Source organism: Sapajus apella, unplaced genomic scaffold (assembly GCF_009761245.1).
Source record: "Sapajus apella isolate SASKATOON/1434 unplaced genomic scaffold, GSC_monkey_1.0 scaffold16, whole genome shotgun sequence".
Taxonomy (NCBI): domain Eukaryota; kingdom Metazoa; phylum Chordata; class Mammalia; order Primates; family Cebidae; genus Sapajus; species Sapajus apella.
In genome coordinates this window covers 6,040,324-6,058,782 of record NW_022436956.1, presented here as the reverse complement: position 1 = coordinate 6,058,782, position 18,459 = coordinate 6,040,324, and the positions used below count along the sequence as shown (strand labels likewise).

At 44.1% G+C, this 18,459-nt stretch overlaps 1 protein-coding gene and 1 pseudogene across 3 annotated transcripts in view; both read right to left on the bottom strand.

The window, feature by feature from the left end:
• ARHGAP32 (Rho GTPase activating protein 32) overlaps positions 1-960 on the bottom strand; it is a 312,493-nt gene extending 311,533 nt beyond the window's left edge. For 2 of the 3 annotated variants that reach the window (XM_032284999.1, XM_032285001.1), the window contains exon 1: positions 595-662. The gene's annotated coding sequence lies outside the window, so the exon portion shown is untranslated. Of the gene's footprint in view, positions 1-594; positions 663-936 lie in introns of those variants that run through there. The other variant, XM_032285000.1, reaches the window with a different exon arrangement.
• Positions 961-17,055: 16,095 nt separating this feature from the next.
• Positions 17,056-18,068, bottom strand: LOC116555995 (annotated as a pseudogene).
• Positions 18,069-18,459: the final 391 nt, after the last annotated feature.

The following is an 18,459-nucleotide window of genomic DNA, read 5'->3' as shown; positions in this document are numbered from 1 at the left end:
TGTTTGATCGAGTCAACAAAATGGGAAACCGAGACACAAGTGAAGCGAGGGGGAAAAGGGGCACTAAGTCACCACCGTTGTCCAACATGCAGCGGTAACTTCAGTCAATTGGAAAGAGGAGAGGGGAAACTCCATGGGAGCAGAGACCTCTGGCCCCGCGGGCCACAAGGACACCAGGGGGCGGGACGCGCGTTGTCGCCCGCGGGCAGCGAGGGGAAACGCTCCGCGACTCCTTCGGGATCCCCGGTGTCCCTGGAACCCCCACTCGGCCGCTCCCGGGAGTCTCGGCTGCAGACCACCTCAGGCCAGGGCAGAGAGCGCTGCGGCAGGCCAGAACGCCGTCCGAACGCCCGGCTCGCGGAGGCCGCGGGGAACGCAGGGCGCGGTGGGCCCGCAGCGCCGTCCGCCCAGGGAGGCCGGGGAGATGGGGTCGGGGGCGGACGGACACCCGAGAGGCTCCTCCGCGAGCATGCGATCCGGAACCCTCACTCTAAAAAGAATTTTTTCTAAGAAGGAAAGAGAGGCCCCCGCAGCCTTCCCCGCGGGGCCTGCCCACGTCACCGGCGCCCCCGGCCCTCCGCGCGCCCGCCTTACCGAGCCCCGCGGCCCCGCCGCGCCGCCGCGGCGTCCCTGCGCCCCGCTGGCCGCTCCGTGTCTGCCCTCCGCGAGCCGGGCCCGACGCCCTCCGCCCGCCGCCGCCGCCGAGCGCCTCCCGCGCCTCCGAGCCTAGCTCCTGGCCGCCGAGGGCAGCCGCGGGGGCTCGGCCGGGTGCCCCCCACGCCAGCGCCTCATCCCGCCTCGCGCCCCGTCAGGCTCGGGGGCGGGGGCGCCGGACTGCGGCCTCCAAGTCCCCACCTCCGGCACGCACCGCGCTCGCCCTCCCGCGGTGGAATCGGCCCCCGGGGACGCGGGTCCTCGGGCTCCAGAGCCCCTCACCCTGACGCCTTCGGGCCGCCCCCGCAGCGCCCCCGCCCAGCTGGCCGGCGCGTGCTCCCGCCGGAGCCCGCCGCCCGCCCAGCCTCCGCCTCCTCCGCTCCGCCTCCTCTTGCACCCGCGACGCCCGCAGCGGGGAGAAGAGGCGCGCCGCCGCGGCCGCGAGCACGAGCACGCGCGAGGAGGGCGGGCGGCGGGCGGAGCGCGCACGCGGCCGAGGGGGCGGGGGCGCGCCGAAGCTTAGCCTGCCGTTGTCCCGGGAGCGCACGTGCGCTGCGGGGGGGCGGCGTGGGACGCTTGGTGGGTGCTCCTGGGGCCGTTGGGGGGCGTTGGGGGGGGGGGGGGGGGGGTGGGGGGGCGTGGGGGGGCGGGGGGCGCGAAGTGGGTGGAGCGGCTGCCTGAGGGGTCCAGACTTAGGCTGTTGCCTCGGCCCCTGCATTGTGCTGCTGTGCAAAAATAAAAAACCTGCCGCTGCAGCAGCAGCAGTAGCACCGGGAAGAGGCATCCTCCGAGACTATGCAGTGGCCCCTCTCCACTCCCAGCTGACCCCGGAACACTGGCACCGCGCTGCGGAGGCGAGGGGGCGTTGCCGGGAGTCAGGAAGATCCTCGCCTCTCCATCCCTAGCACATTTGGGTCTGGAATCGACGCGCCCCGGTTATTATTTGGAATCCGAGGGCCTAAAAGTTCCTTCAGTTGGCTGCTTCTTTCAGAGTTATGGACCAGAAAATTGAAAGCGGCATGGCAGGGGAGCGAAAGGACAAGAAAGAGTGAAAGAGTGGCCAACCTGAAGGTGCGTGGCTAGACTGAAAAGAGGTTTTGGAGACAAGGGAAGGAGCTCACTGGGACCCCCCTGCCCGGGGATGGCACTGCCCTTGGTGCTTCCTCTGTTCCTTTTGTTCAGCCCCCAAAGGCGGTGCAGCACTTGCACCTGCAAGGACTATCTGTGTCACGGAATACAGGAAAGATATCTTGGCATTCTACTGCGTTCTATTTTCATTTTTTTCTTTCAAGTATGTACCTTTCAGTCCTGAGTTCAATATCTAAATAAATGTTGGGGTGGTTAACCTACAGAATTCACTCTTATCCTCAAGCCTACGGGTGCCAAATACTGCATCATCTAATGTCACTGCAGTGATTTGGGTCCACTCAGCATTTAGTCATTTCAATGGGATTCATTGAATATAAAACGTGGACTTGACCGCGATTAGCAGAATTTCAAGGGCATACATGAAGCAGAATTTCACCATATCCGGCAGAGAAATTAGGGAGTGAACATGCACAATAATCCCACTCTTCCAGCTTCAGTGTAATCAAAGTTGCTTTAAAGAACCAGTACTAGGGAAGGGATGGAATGAGAAGATTTGCATAGAAGCACAAACTAGGGTGGGAAATTTTGAAGAACGCCAACTTGAAGTAAATGCATTGCAGCCCTCTGCTGGAAATAGTCAGTTGCACTTGAGATTCATAAGGGTCTTCGTTGCATACCTCCTAAGTGCTAGAGAAACAGCAAGGTAAAGAATGAAAACTAGAGACCTTCAACTTCAGCATGATAAGACCATAGTTTAAAATCCTTCTTTCACCAAACTGCAGCAGTTCTCTGGGGTTCATCTCCGGGCCACAGAGAGCCATCTGCCAGAGAGAGACTGGTGTGGACTAGGTAGCTTTTGTTGTTCTAAGGATTTGTTGTGCATGAACACAGACATCCTGTGATAGCAAAAGGAAGTCAGCATGGGACAGAAAACCAAGTCACTCTGAGAAGCAAGTTTTGCCCAAGGTCCCAGTCTCTTGGCTACTCAATGACAATATGCATTCTTTCAGAAATCCTGCACATCAGACGGTTTCACCACCACACCCTGAAAGTCAGCCACAGCAGCAGAATGGATGTTAAATGATTTATGGTTAAGTGGTGGAGGTACATAATATATAAAGGAGCTAGGATTGGATGACACAGATATTTTACTTTAGAGCCTCTAAACATTTTGGTAATTTTCTCTCCTTATATGTATTACATCTAGTTCATAGAAAAGAACAAAGGGATGTCATGTGTGATTTCTAAATATTAGAGGTGTTTGAGTAAGTTCAAGGGTGCTGGTGATGCTCCTTAATCTCATTTTGAGCCAGCACTCCCTCCCCTTGGACCACATTATCCAAATGTCCTATGTCCTAGTTATTATTGCCAAACCTGCATATAAACTGGAAGTTGTGATTGCTGGGCAACTCTGCAGCCATCTGACCTTGATGTTTCAGATGTTTGTAATCAATTACCTCTGTCCTAATAATACCCTCAATGATTAAACACATAAATCACAAAAATTGCAACATTCCTTAAAAAAGAAAAAGTCTGTCCAATGTTAAATAGCTGAATGTGTTGCTTATGTATGGTTTGATTCAATATGTACAAAGTGAGGGGTAGGAGGGGAAGAAAAAGAACAAATTCTCCCTCTTGCCGAAGCTATGGGAGGCCTCAGCCTGGCCTCCTTTCTCAGTCTTAGCACTGCTGTCCGCCAGGAGGTAGCATCTGGGCTCACTCCCAGCGTCTCAGATCTGTTGCATTGCAGTCCCCTCTGGACACTGAAGCAGCATCATGGTGCCGACAAGTAGAGCCAGTGAGGAGGGCAGCCACACAGACAACTGCAACACGTACCTAACCTTGAGTTTGAAAGAGGGCCTGGGAATTGAGCAAGGGAGAGAGAAGAAGCTTATTTGCATCCCCAAACTGAGAATGCTCAACAGCTGTATTGAGAAAAGTTGCTGAAAGTAGGCCAGGTTTCATAGAGAATTTTAACAGACAATTTTCCCAAAGCAACAATTGACATTGTCTTGCTTATTTATTTTTTCCTGGCCAAAGGGCCAGCTGCATATTGTGTCCGTATTAAAAAGAGTTGTCAAAAAAGATGTGTTGTCTATCTGTGGCATGCTCCTTGCTAACATTGATGCCCATGGAATAGCCTCTGTTAACATGGAATTCTTTACAACAAGAAAAACTACCATGGGCAGCATTTTAAGGAACACCAGTCCTACAGAGATACTACTAATCCCTGATGCATTCATTGAAATCATAAATTTCCCATCGTCTCTCCTTTCCTTATCACATTTTGCATCATGAGCCTCTATCACAATAATTTAGAACTTTGGGTTATTCTCCCATGAAATTTTTTTTTTCAGTCTTTAAACCTTAACACCAACTCTACCTATTGACATGCCACTTTTGAATGGGGTCCTTCACCTCCTCCATGATTCTATCTGCTGCCTGCCCCAGGGCTCTGACCCTGGGCCCCTCCTGTTCTCTTTCCACACTTCTGCCCTAGGCAACCTTCAAATCTTTAAGTCCTCAAGCAAGTCTTTAGATTTTTTTCTTTTTTTAACTACCTTTAACCCTGGCCTCTCCCCAACTCTCCAGCCTCCTATATCCTGCTGCCTCCAGGAATCTCCACTTGGATATCCACCACTTAAGGTGTCTCAAATGGAACTTTTGATTTTCCATATTGAAATCAAAACCCAAAATTGCTTCCTCCGAGTCCTCCCCATCACAGAACGAAAAATGTCTCTTTCTCTCATAATCACCATGTTCATTTTAGTAGAAAACCCTTCCAAGTCTACATTGAAAAATACTGAACTCAAACTCATCCCTCTCTCTTCACCGTGAACGCCCGTGTCTGCCATCCCCATGATCTTTTTCCTGGGTGACTGTGACAGAGTAAAGGATCAGGGGCCCTGCTCCCACTTTTTCCCCTCCATGATCTATCCTCTGCACAGCCACCAGAGAGTTTATTGCAAAGCATTGGTAAGATAGTGTCCTTGTTCCTGTACAAAACCCTCCAGGGCCCTATGCTTCTAATCACACTGCAATAAAACCCAAAGTCCTTTCCCAGCCTTTCAAGTCCCTTCAGCCCTGACTCACTGGTTCGGTGTTTGCCTTTTGCCATTCACTCTGCCTCAGACACACCCACCTCCCTCCTGAAGTTCCTCAGACCTGCTAGAACCACTTCACCTTCCTGGCTTTTAAATTAACCTTCCTACTACTATATAAGATAGTTCTTCCTTCCCCATCCCCTTACTCTGCTTCTTTTTTTTTCTCATAGCACTTATCACTACATGATTATGTTGTGTAATCGATATTTATTAATGAGCTCACTTCCTAAAATGGAAGCACCATGAGGGCCCGGACTTTTGTTTATTCACCATTGTATCCATATTGGCAAATGAATAAATAAATGGTACTCTCAGGGTGCAAAGTCTCTATGCACACTTCTTATCTGCTGTTGTTTATTGCTATGGATCTATCTTTATAGTCATTACAAGTAGAAATGATTGCAATTGTAAAATTATGTAATTTAAATTTCCTATACTTTCAACTCTGACCTCTCCCCAGTGTGCCAGCTTCATATATTCCACAAAAAATTATATCATTTGCAGTTCACTGCAAGTCAGATCAAGACAAACTATACTGAAAATCTAAGAAAATATCGAGATTCAGCAGAGAAATGTACACGTTAAATGAGGAATTTCGTGCCTGTAGGATAAAATCACAGTCTAACCTTGCAATTCGATTTTAATATGTAGAAGTTGAAGGCACAGAAAAAGCCAAATTATATCCATTGCCTTCTCATTCCTAACTGAAATAATCACCATGGTGAGAAGGAATATAAATTTTAGAAGATGCAAGTTTCCCTTTCTTTTTTTTGTTACTTCACTATGTAATCTTGGACAAGGCAATTAACATCTGTTTTCCCATCTGTAAAATGGGCTTGCCCACCATCCTCTTTAGTTGGGTATCATAAAGATAGAATGACTTAATTATTATAAAAATGTTTTAGAAGAAAGGAATTTTGCAAGTGAACAGTGATTATTATTACTTTCCAAATTTCTTTGTGTAATATTTTGAAAATGAGGAAGAAATAGTGTATTTTTTCGATGTACCTGAAGACTGAAGAAAATCAGCATTTCTAAATCATGCAGCACTTCCAAAACCATCAGAGAAAAATTTTGAAAGTTGCAAAGCAACCCATAGAGTCACCTAAGTATATCACCTACCGTGGGAGGCTCTATATACCTGAAGCATTATGAGCAACAACGTGTGATCCATTTTATAGTCAGAGTGAACTATGATCAGGAAGCGAAAGGAATAGCACGGAAATGCAAGCATTTGTATAAAGTATTAATTCCACTTCTTATCAAGCAATATAACATGGACATTCTTGAAAGGATAAATGAACAAAGAGGCAACTATAACATTTCTATATATAAGATGCTTAAGGGGCAGCAAAATGTTTGGAAGGGGAATGGAACCTAGGACACTTTTTGAAGCTCTGTCTCCAGTAAGCATGCTGCTTTATTTAGAGTGTATGTTTAATTGAGGTGACTTGGAGGAAGGTAAATCTCTCACTGGTGGCTGTGACAGTTGCTATTCCTCATAAACACACACACACACACACACACACACACACACACATACACACACACACACACACACACTTTACTATAAACACACTGAATGCTCCACTCCTCCCGCCAAGCTTTGCCTGAATCAGCACTCTACTCAGTGATGCTCCCAACCCCAAAGGCTTTTATTAGATCTAAAGAACTGAAACCAGTGTTGAGGAAATGCCTGGGAAAGTGACTTGGGAAAGCTAGAGATCAAAGAGAGGTCATTCAACTCCAGGGTGGCTGCTTTCCCAGGGTGCTCCCGGCAATTCCCCTCCCACGATTTTGTCTTTTATGGCTTCCAGTTTCCAAAACTTAATGCATCTCAGAAGGTCTAAAACATCTGTGTTTTTCTGCTATATCCAAAATACTCGATGTTTCTGACACTATGCAGTAGATGTGAGGTTTTCTGGGCAACTTGAGAACTCTAGTAGATAATCCTATATGGCATTTTATTATTTTTTAAAATCACTTGTGCTTGGCTTGGGAAGTTATCTTGTATTTAACTTTAAGCGTAGATGATCCCTGGATATACTGAGGGCTAGGGGACATAATATATCAGACAAAATAATAAAACTTCCCTACCCAAATATTATTCTCCTGTTCCCTACTTAATTTTTTCTCTTATGTATTTTGTGCTGAAAACAAACAGTATTACTCCTCAGAGTGATATAAAAGGCCAGTATCAAGCAGAGCTGATAACAGACTCAAACTGACTGGCTCACTCCTTCTTTGCCCTGTCATGGTCTGATTTTAAAAGTATTTCTCGGCCAGGCGCAGTGGCTCATGCCTGTAATCCCAGCACTTTGGGAGGCCGAGGCAGGTGGATCACCTGAGGCCAGGAGTTCAAGACCAGCCTGGCCAACATGGTGAAACCCCATCTCTACTAAAAATACAGAAATCAGCTGGGCATGGTGGCGCACGTTTGTAATCCAGGCTACTCAGGAGGCTGAGGCAGGAGAATGTTTGAACCTGGGAGGTGGAGTTTGCAGTGAACCAAGATTGCACAACTGCACTCCAGCCTGGGTGACAGAGTGAGACTCTGTCTCAAAAAAAAAAAAAAAAAAAAAGTGTTTCTCTGTAGTTCTTGATGGATTAAAAAAAAAAAGCAACAACTCTCTTACTTATGGCTACAGAATGTTTCGTTAAAGAATACTACAGCAGTGATAGGTTAGGTCAAACAATTGAGAAAGTTATAATTTAGGCAATTCAGAGTTTTCTGTGCATCTTTCAAAAGAAAACCTAATGCTTTATCAAATATGAGGCACCATTAATTTTAAGAGAAATTCAGGCACAGAGAGATTCAAAATCTGTCTAAAATTCAGTCTGTGCTTTATGATAATGAAAGAGAGATGTCTCTTTTTTTGTAAATATGTATTGATGGCCAGGTCACACAAAACAAAACTTTTTTTTAGAAATGGAGGTCTCTCTGTGTTGCCCAGACTCATCTCAAACCCCTGGGTTCAAGCAATCCTTCTGCTTCAGCCTCTCAAATAACTGGGATTACAGGTGGGTACCATGGAAGCCAAGGCAAGAGGATCACTCGAGGCCAGAAGTTTGAGACCAGCCTGGGCAACATAGCAATACCTTGTCTCAAAAATAAATAAATAAATACAATTTAAAATATTTTTAATGTTTTCCATGCATTTCTATGCATCACAGGAGAAAGACCATGAGAAAGGTGCAATCCCTTTCGAACCTCTTTCAGCCCCTCTACTGCAAGAGGAAACAAGACAAAGGGTCCTTGCATTTACATTTCCAACACTGCCTCTAGTTACCATACCTGGGGCCATTGACTGTAACTCTTTCCAGGCCCACAAGAACACAGCATTAAAAACAAAACCACATTCAAGCACAGTGACTCAAGCTAAGCTGTGGCATGTTGATTAGCCAAACCACTGGCATTTCACATGCCCAGTCCTTACTCTTCTTTAATGGGCAAATAAGCCTGAGGAAGAGAGTAATTTTTCCATGGCAACCCATTTTATAATTACTAGCCCTGCTTCTGGGCTGGCTCTCACATCACACCTCCCCATATCCTCTGGTGCAATTTTTTTGGGAGAGTTAAAACCTCCTTGATGTCACCTTGGTACTACAATGATGTCCTTTGACGGAAGAAACAAAGTCAACCATCATGTTCTCCCTAAGCAGTTCAGGAAAGTTTGGTTCTTCCTTTTCCAAAGGAGAAAAGTATCTTCAAGGAGATGACTAAATCTTACTTAGAAGCATCCTTCTTCATTAAGCTCTCATCTGCATGGTACCATGCTGGAGGCATGAAAAGAAAAAGCAAAGAAGAGCAAATAATGAGACCCTTCCATTTCTCTGTGATTCGAGTTTAAGATAGACAAAACCCACAAAAGCTAATCTTTGAGTATACAGACATCAAACAGCTGTGCAAACATTGGACAGATGCATAAATTAAATACAAAAGTAAATAAAGTATTTACATTATGTACAAGTCATGCAGCTGCTGTTATTACACTCCACGAAGGCTCTGGAGAGAAGGAGGGACATTAGACTGAGCAGACTGTATTTTTCTGTCAGGGATGGTGTCAGCAGGAAGGGGCAGAAAGGTCACACATGGCTTGAGGAACAAAGACAAACTGTTACATAAACTCTTGTCTGCTGGTGCACAACCTCTAAACGTGGTCTTCAGAATGAAGTAGCTTCGCTTCTCAGAAATAACTTTTATATGTCAGACTCTGCTTTTAGGAATCTGTGTCAGTAACTAATTTTAAAGTGTCGGGGATGGTCCCATGGCCAGCAACTCAGCCGGAACCCAATGAGGTGACCTAAGACATCACAAGAACTGTCCAACCTCAAAGACTATCTTGATATTCTATATGTGTCCAGGGTAGATGAAATAAAAGGAACGACAGTAGCCCACTGCCATTGGAAACTCTTCCTGGTAACCTGGTGCCATGGAAATTTCCTCAGTCTTCTGTATGGAGGAACCCAGGATGCAAAGTAGCTTTATTTAGCCTAGATTCCCATACACTACACCTGGAACATAGGACACATGAATGATTGATGAATGACTAAGCGGCTCATGAATCTCTCCTTGCTTTAGGAGACAAAAGGGAGGATAGCCTTCTGTGTTTATATTAAATTGAAATACCATTTTTATTCAGACAAGCCCGTATAGTGTTGTATATTTGAGAAAAAAAAGATTTAAAAAGAGAGAAAACAACACAAGCTCCTGGTTTAAAAAAATTAGAAATGGCAGTAAAATGGAAAAATTCATAACTACAATTCAGAGGTAATCATTATTAATGTTTTGGTATATATCTTCTATATATCTTCATGTACATGGATATAAATCAAAAATTTTAACAGAAACAAGATTATATTGAAAATAATGTATGCAATCTGATTTTTCCCTTTAAGACTTTTTAAGGTTCTCTTGTCAATAAATATTCATTTACAACATTATTTATATACAATCATATGTCTATGCCATATTTTTTTAGTTCCTGATTGTTGGACATTTCTAGTGTCATTTTTTTTCGGGGGGGGCTCTAACTTGTAATGGCTGGTGGATCAATCTTATTACTAAAGTTGTGTGTACATCACAGACTTCTGAAAGTCAGAATTCTTCCCTCACCTGCTGGCTGATACCTGGAATTCCATGCCTAGTGCCTCAGTCCTTTGGCTTAAAGATTTTGTTTAGTTAAAAAGTGAGTCCCAGGAGAGCTGTTTCTTAAAACTCTATCTGACACTTATTTCCCATTTTTCCTTGGGAAGTCCCGAGGAGAGTCTCAAAGACTAGTTTTATGCTGAGGTCTTGGCCCTGGGCCTTGGCTGATGAAACCAGAAAAGTCCCAAAGTTCACGCATGTTCTTGTAGAGCTGTTACAATTTTATAATTGCCTAAACTCCTTGAGCAGTTGGGAACACAATTAATGCTGGCTGTTACTAATTATTGCCTAAATTCAGTTCATTATAGGAAATAGGTTCAGTTCTTAGGATATTCCCTCAGGACCTGGTCCAAATATTCATTAATTTTTACTCTCAAATACTTTATATTTGTATGGTTTTCTGTAAATATAAATCTATTTACCTTATAGCCTATCTTTATTACTGCATGGTCATTGAATTAACCTTATTCAGACCTCAATTTTTCATTTCACTTCTAAGGAACATAACTGTGATTATTCATATCCCAGAATTTAGGGCCGGTATACTGTAATCCCCACAGAGATGGTATAGTTCTTTTTATCTGCAAATCCAGGATTCTCTTCAACCCAACGAACGTGTCTGTGAGGATGTTATCACAATATAACATACCTGATTACCCTGTGAAATGCAGAGCCTAGGAAAAGTGAAGGTTCCTGTCTCTATGCAACCACAGGTAGGTACCTGTGTGTGTGTGTGTGTGTGTGTGTGCGCGCGCATGTGTGTGTGTGCGCGCGCATGTGTGTGTGTGCGCGCGTGTGAGAGACAGGGAGAGAAAAACAGAGAGAGAGAGACACACACAGAGAGAAAGAGAGAGAGACATTATTTATCTGGAGAATATTTGTACATTTCCAGGGCCCCAGGACCAGCAATGTCAAGGTCTACCAGGTGCTTATGAAGTGCTAATTGCGCCATTACTGAACTTCAGTTTCTACCAGAGACTCACAGAGCAACCTTGGGGAAATGATTGAATGCTTCAATTTCTCCAATCTCACACCTGAATACCAGAGATGATAATTTTTTCCAACTCCTTCCCTTACAACAGCATAAGAATGAATTAGCTTACAGTTGATGTTTTGAGATTCTGTGGGAGCATTATTACTTCATGCTACCTTTTTTATGTATAACTTACATGCACTCAATCATTAAGGAGGGACAGCTATGCCAAGGCTGTTTTTTTTCTATACTGCTCTCTTGGGGAGAGTATCCAACTGCTGAAACTTAACATATGAAAAACAAGAGCGAGAGAGAGACCCAGAATGAGAAATCATAACCACCCACTCACATATATTTGGCATTTCAAGCTTTGAGCAATTAATAACCAACTCCTTGAGTTGGAAGCTGTCATGCTCACAATGCTGTTTGAACTGTTCCCACACACCCCACTGAACATACCTTCCTTCCAGAAAAGGCTCACATGGACCCACTTTTGAGCCTTGAAAGACAAAAGAGTAGATTTGAGCAAACATAAAGTCTTTCATAAAGCAGAGTAAGGACGAAAGTCTAACTCCAGAAGACTAGCATTTCTAAGCAAATAGTCCAGTTGTTTTCTGCCATTCTGAATGTGTCTGTTCACTGGGAATTTAAGTGTGGCTTATGTGCGTCCCCTTCCTCTGACATGGAGGACCTTGTTGCCCCACGGGGAGTTCCACAGGAAAGGAAATGAATGAGGAGAGTCTTTCATAGAAAACTGTGAGTGTGTCTACGGCCATACCACCCTGAATGCACCCGATCTCATCTGATCTCGGAAGCTAAATGGAGCAGGGCCTGGTTAGTACTTGGATGGGAGAATTGTAACGAGAAAATGACAGAGGCAAGGGTCATGGGCCAGCAAAAGGAGCCTGGAGGGGCCAAAAAGTTGAGCATAGCTGTGGATAGAAACAGAGCCAGTGGGTGGAGACAAGAAAACGAAGGCAGGGAAGCGTGGGGTCAAGAGCAACAGGGAAGCCTGTCCTGGGTAACCCTGGGACAATGGCTCACATTGGCCGGCTCTTCCTTGCTTATAAGGCAGGGTGTACGGGAAGACTCGTTACCGAGTGCTAAGGAAGGAAAGGTAAAATGTAAACCAGGCTGATTTGCAGCCACTCAGGAGTCTCTGGCAGCTAGCCTTGGAGAATAGCATCAATGTTAACAGCGAGGGATGAAGCAGAGTAAATATTTGATATATGATGGCAAATATAATCAATAACATGTATCCAACATCTTCTGCTCCTGCTAAAGGTTCATGTTAATTATAAATATGACAATATTTGCAACAGTTCCAAGTAAATAGAATTATCCCTGCTTTGCAGCCCAGAGAACTGAAGACAAGGGCTAAATAATTTGCCTAACATTACACAGTAACCAGTACCACTGTGTTTTAAACTCAGGTCTTTGTGCCTTCAGAGCCCAAGTTCTCCTCACACTTGAGAGAATTAGGTACACACGTTCCTCCTCTTTCCCAGATATTCTGATTCAGTAGTTCCAGTGTGGAGCCTGGGGGTCTGCACTTTAACACACATTCCTGGTGGTGTTGACATAGGTGCCCTAAGGCAGACATTCTAAAACACTACCTTCCACCAAAGGCCAGAAACAGCCAGCTAGGAAACAAGGGCAGAAATAAAATTGTAGGAAAAAAATGCAGCAGAGGTTTCACCATTAAAATCATAGCCCCAATACTCTATGGTAGCCTTGATAGTCTGCTTATTTTTTTCTCATGTTCCAAAAGTTAACTCATCTGGTACCTAGAAAGATCAGGCTTCCTTGGCAGCTAAGGTCCTGTGGATCCTACTCCTTGTTCAACGCTGGGTTAGAGCTACAGACAGATGTCTCCTAAACAACCTTAGAACTGTACTTTACAAAGCGCTCAGGGCAGGAACATTGAAAGTGATCATTTCTCAGACGTGACAGTTCCATTTCACTGGCCCTAACCAGAGTAGAACAAGAGGAAGAACTTGTCTTTCTAGCTATTCCCAAAAACAACTTTTAAACAAAGGGACTAGTTCTCACAATTACCCACCAAACAAAGCACATTGATAAAAATCACTAACTAGGTTTCCCAACTGGGTGTCATTATCATGCGTTGACCCGGCATTTCCTTTCCTTTGGTTAAACTCTTGAATTCCTGGATCAAGCTTGAGAAAAAGAAATCAGTCTTGCTCAAGATGTGTTTTCCCATCTCCCCCGGTCCCACCTTTAGATTAAATAACTTTCTTTCAACCTAGATTTTCTTAAAGAGGTTGAGAGATGGGATTCCAGTGAAACTACAGGAGGCGGCCATAACTAGTTTCTTTGCAATGTTCATTTCTCCAAATGAGAGCAAAGGGGCTGTTTGAATAACTCATAATCGACATTAGCTGACATCTTCTTGTTGATTTCTTCTTAAACTTTCCTAAGTCTTCTCTCCCCTTTCTTTGCTGCACTTCCACTCCAGTCTGTCTGTAAGCGCCTTTGTGGCCTCCACTGCAGGCCTTGGGCCAAGGGAAAAACGGATTCTTTTCATCTATTCAAGTGTGATCTGGGACAGACAAGCCTGCTCCACAGGCAAGAGGCACAGAAAAGTGCTCTGTATTCAGCTTGCAGCTCTATGGAGTCTATAGTGGGGGCCTGCCCTTGGCAAGGCCAAAGCAGTGACCAGGGCCATTTGGCAGGAAGAGGAATGCTGTTTGGCCCCTTCCTTTCACCTGGACAGGGGGCCCTGTCCTGCAGGAATAGTGTATCCTATTCCAACTCCTTTCCTCTAAGTTCACTTCCAACATTAAAAATCACCTCCTTTTCACTCTCAATCAAAGCAGCATTTTTTTTAGATGCCAGGTAAATTCAGAGCATATTGCAGTTGCTATCTATGGAAATGATTAACAGAATAATAACTAATGAAGCTTCATTCCTGTCTTCAATACACAGAGGACTCAAGGCTTGAGGTGGTGGCAGGAGAAAGTAACTAGGTGAAAATAGAGGTAGAGCTATCTAAAGATACCTTTCTCCTGTGTTCAAGTTGCTAAAAATATGCTTTTCCTTTGGTGCCTTTTAAAAATTTCACCTCACAATAAGCCTGATAATGTTATGCAACAGTGCCCATCATGACATTACTCAACACTCCTCTGAAGGTGCTTTCTGAGACGTTAAAGGAGCTACAAATATTGGTGAAGGAGCAGCAAAATTACCATTATTTGATTATAATGTTATTGCAGTCAAATAATATGGAAATGCTTTTAAATATCTATTAAAAATAACCTGGCAATAGAGTAAGGAGTCAGATTATACACACCAGAAAAACTTTCTTATATTCCAGAAAATAACCACGTGGAAAATAAAAACTGAAACAATTCATATTAACAACAACAGAAAGATAAGTCACCCTAGAATGTATATTATTTAAATGAAGGAAACTGTAGAACTCTGAGGAAAGGGAAAAAAAGACTAGGTGCTGAATAGTCAATGTCAGAATTGTAAAGATGTCCATTCTCCCCAATGACTCTATCAATAGAATGAATTTCAATCAAAATCCCAGTAAGATATTTTTAGGAAAAATATAATCTGTTAATAGATAATTTTCAGAATGGTAACCTCTTGACTACCCAGCGAATATTAAGCTCATGTCAAAGGTTTTATTTAACTCATTAATTAATGAGGAAACCAGTAAGACGTTAAAGACTGATTCCAAGAGCGCTTGAACAATTTATTTCTTATAAGCAACCTAACAAAGAAATGTTAGGATAAGATTGCTGAACTTGATTTAAAAAAACAAACAAACTGGTTATTGCCCAATAGGCCATAAATCTTTGAAGTGATGTGTTTCAAATGACAGAAATTATTTGCATCTCTACCAGACAGAAATCTACAACTTAGCAGGTAACTTCACTACAATTTAGCAAGTACTTCACTTAGCAAGCAATTAGTCTAGGACCTTTAATCAATAGTAAACAATGAACTAAGTACATTTCCCTACACTCCTAAGGTGGCCTTTACTCCCCTATGACATTAAAAGGATATGCTGCTCATGCTTGTCTTATTTCTAGGATTTGAATTTTTCTAAAAATTCTAAATTTCATTGAAAAAAATCAACTTGAGAGTAACTAGGTAATTTTTGAAAAACAACAACAAGCACAAGAGAAGGACAATTTGCTTTACTAATTAAAACAGCTGATAATAAACAGGAGGAGGAGGACAGTCTCACCTTCTTGAGATTATTGAGAGTCTGGCATCCATTTTCAGCAGCTGTCCCTGCTGAAACTTGGGCAATGCATGTTTGCCATGCATGGCATGCTCTCATTCGCATTCTCTCTCTCATTCTCTCTCTGTGTCACTCAGAACTGGTACCATCAAGAAAGCTGCTCTCCTCTCTACCCCTTCCTCTACACCCAGTCCCACCATTTCCAATCTAGCTATCACTAAAGCCCTAATAGCTAACACTTTAGTTTATTATACATAGTCTCTGTTCAAAGTACTTCCTCATGCATCAATACATTTAATACTCAACACAAACCTATGAGGTAGATTGTCATCCCCATTTTACAGACAAGGAAATTAGAACACAGAGTTGCTATAACTTAACCAGTGTCACATACTTGAGTTCAAACCAAAGTCATCCTTGCCATGTATTATTATGCTAACCACTACCATCTGCTTCCTGCAATGGGCAAAATCAAGCTGCCTGCAAAAGTGGATGCTAAAACAGAGCACATTTACATCTTCCCTCATTTCGACAGGTTACAGAAAATAATGGTAGGCTCTTCTCTACTAATAAAAAATAACTAGATGAAGTTGCAAGAAAAATGTTTCCTGCTTTGAGATCACTTGGAAAAGCAGTGAGTTAAACTTAAAACAGGCTGGACACGATGGCTCATGCCTGTAATGCGAGCAGCACTTTGGGAGGCTGAAACAGGTGAATCACTTGAGTCTGGGAGTTTGAAACCAGCCTTGACAACATGGGGAAACCCCATCTCTACAAAAAATACAAAAACTAGCAGGGCATTGTGGCATATGCCTGTGGTCCCTACGCAAGAGGCTGATACAAGAGGATCTTTTGAGCCTTGGAGATCAGGGCTGCAGGGAGCTGTGATTGTACCACTGCACTCCAGCTTGGGTGACAGAGTGACGCCCTGTCTCAAAAAAAAAAAACATAATAATACAAATAGGGCCTTGCATCTAACTCGAAGGATAGGTATACCCCGAATTTTACAAAGGCACAGACGTCAGTTGAGTAGCACAGAGTAAGAGGGGTGGGTGGACACGATGCCCTAGGTAGATCTCTGAAAGTTTCACCCTGCTAAGGATGTCCTCCAAGGTGCATATAGCTCCACATGAACAGACCCCCTCTGTTTCTGCACTTAGGAGACTTCTGATATACAGACTGAAATAGGGTGTCCACATATCTGTCTTTTTATTTCCTGGTTTATACCTTACTTAGTGTTGCGCTCTGAGAAAGGATGCATAAGTGTCACATCTAATGCATCTGAACTGCCTTTATTCTATACTTACCCTTGAGGGTATAGCATTCTGGGTGGAAATCACTTTCCTTAGAACTTCGAAAGTATACATCCTTGTCATCTAATTTTCAAGGTTGCTGTTCAGAAATCTAACGCCATGCTCATTTCTGATCTTCTGTTTCCTCTCTCTAGAAACTTTTTAGGATTTCTTCTTTAAGCTTGGTATTTTCGTAAATCACAGTGGTGTTCTTTAATGTAGTTTCCTCCCAATCCATCTTGCTGGGCATTCGGTGTATTCTTTGAATCCACTTATGTTTACAAGTTTTGGAGTTTGTTTTTTACTTCTTTTTTAACTGTAAAGAGAGTCCATGTTGGGGAGGCAAGGGCTCAGAAAATTTGAGGAACGTTTCATGATGGAAACCAAGCATCTGAATTAAATATATGACTGGACAGGTGGAGACATGGGCATTCCAGAAATGCAGAGCTGTGGGGACAGGGGCATATGGTTAAGAATCAGCACAGTCCAGGAGGGACAGTGGGAACGCTGTTAAAGATCATGAAAACAGGGAGAAACAAAGAGGGGCGTAGTGAGCTTGACTGTGGATAGCCCTATGCCTAAATGGGTGCCTTGTGTGTGTGTGTGTGTGGCTTCTGATGCAGAGTGAAGTTTCCACACCAGCTGAGGGGCTCCTGCACCTTTTACACTTGTATGGTTTCTCCCAGTGCGAACTCCCTTGGGCTGAATCAGGGTTATTTCCTGACTGAATGCCTTCTTACAATCCTTACCTGCAAAGGGGTTCTCTCCAGTCTGGATTCACTGATGCTGAGTCAAGGCTGTGTTGAAATTTAATAGATTTCCATACTGTTTATATTCATAGGATTTCTTCCAAATGTGCATTGCTGATGGACAATGAAGCTTGAACTACAACTAGAAGTTTTCCAGTGTTTGTTACATTCACAGAGTTTCTCCCCAGTGTGGAACATCTGGTGCTGAAGGAAGGCTGAGCTGTTGCCGAACGCCTTGCCACCCTCCTTACATTCTGAGGGCAATTTTCCAGTGTGGATTCTCTGATGCTGAATCAAGGCTGTATCTGAACTTAAACCTTTCCCACATTCTTTACATTTAAATGGTTTCTTTGTAGTGTGCATTATCTGATGCTAAACAAGTAATGTGCTGTATCTGATGTCATCCACATTCTTTGCATTCAAAAATTTCATTACTGTGACATCTCTGCTGTCAGTGGAAGTTTGCCCTTCGACTGAAATACCTGTCACATTTTCCACATTCATAAGCTATCTGACCAGTAGGAGTTGTCTGATTCGTAGAATTGTGTGCTGACACTAACATTTTTTCCTAATTTCTCACATTTCCTCCCTTTCTCTTCAGCACAGGCCTCCAAATGCCTGGTTGACCCATCTGTGAAATCTCCCCTCTTTGACTTTGTCTTGACCATCCAGTGACCTTGGGGTTGTTCTAGGCTGCTCCCAAAATCTAGGGGCTGGGGAATATTCCCTGGCAGCCCTCCCAATGTCAGCCTGAGGGACTCCGTTTTTTTGGACTTACGTTCCTTTGGAATTGGTCCTTCCCTGGACAGACAGCTCTGGTTTGTCCACAGATTCTCAGACATAGGGGCTCCATGGCAGTTCCCCTTTCTCCGGCAAGGAGACCAGAACAGGTTAGCTGAATGAAAAAGTCAGGGAAGCCACCTCTGCATAATGCTCCAGCGTCACCTCTCTGTACAGGGCTCTCTGCACAGGGTCCAGGCTGGCCCGTTCCATCTGGTGAGGTATGCAACTGCTTCCTCGAAGGTCGCTGACTCCTAGGCAAAGTGGTCTAGAGCATGGCTGGCATCCCCACTTCACTCTCCTTTGGAGACTGGAGAAGTGAGACAGGACCCCGAGCCTGTTTCATGGCCTCCACTGACCCCATGCAGCACAGACACAAGGAAAGCCCAGTGAGGCCCTAACGATGCTCATGCTTTGACTCCCGTGTAGCCCAGAGCACTGGAGGCGGGAGGA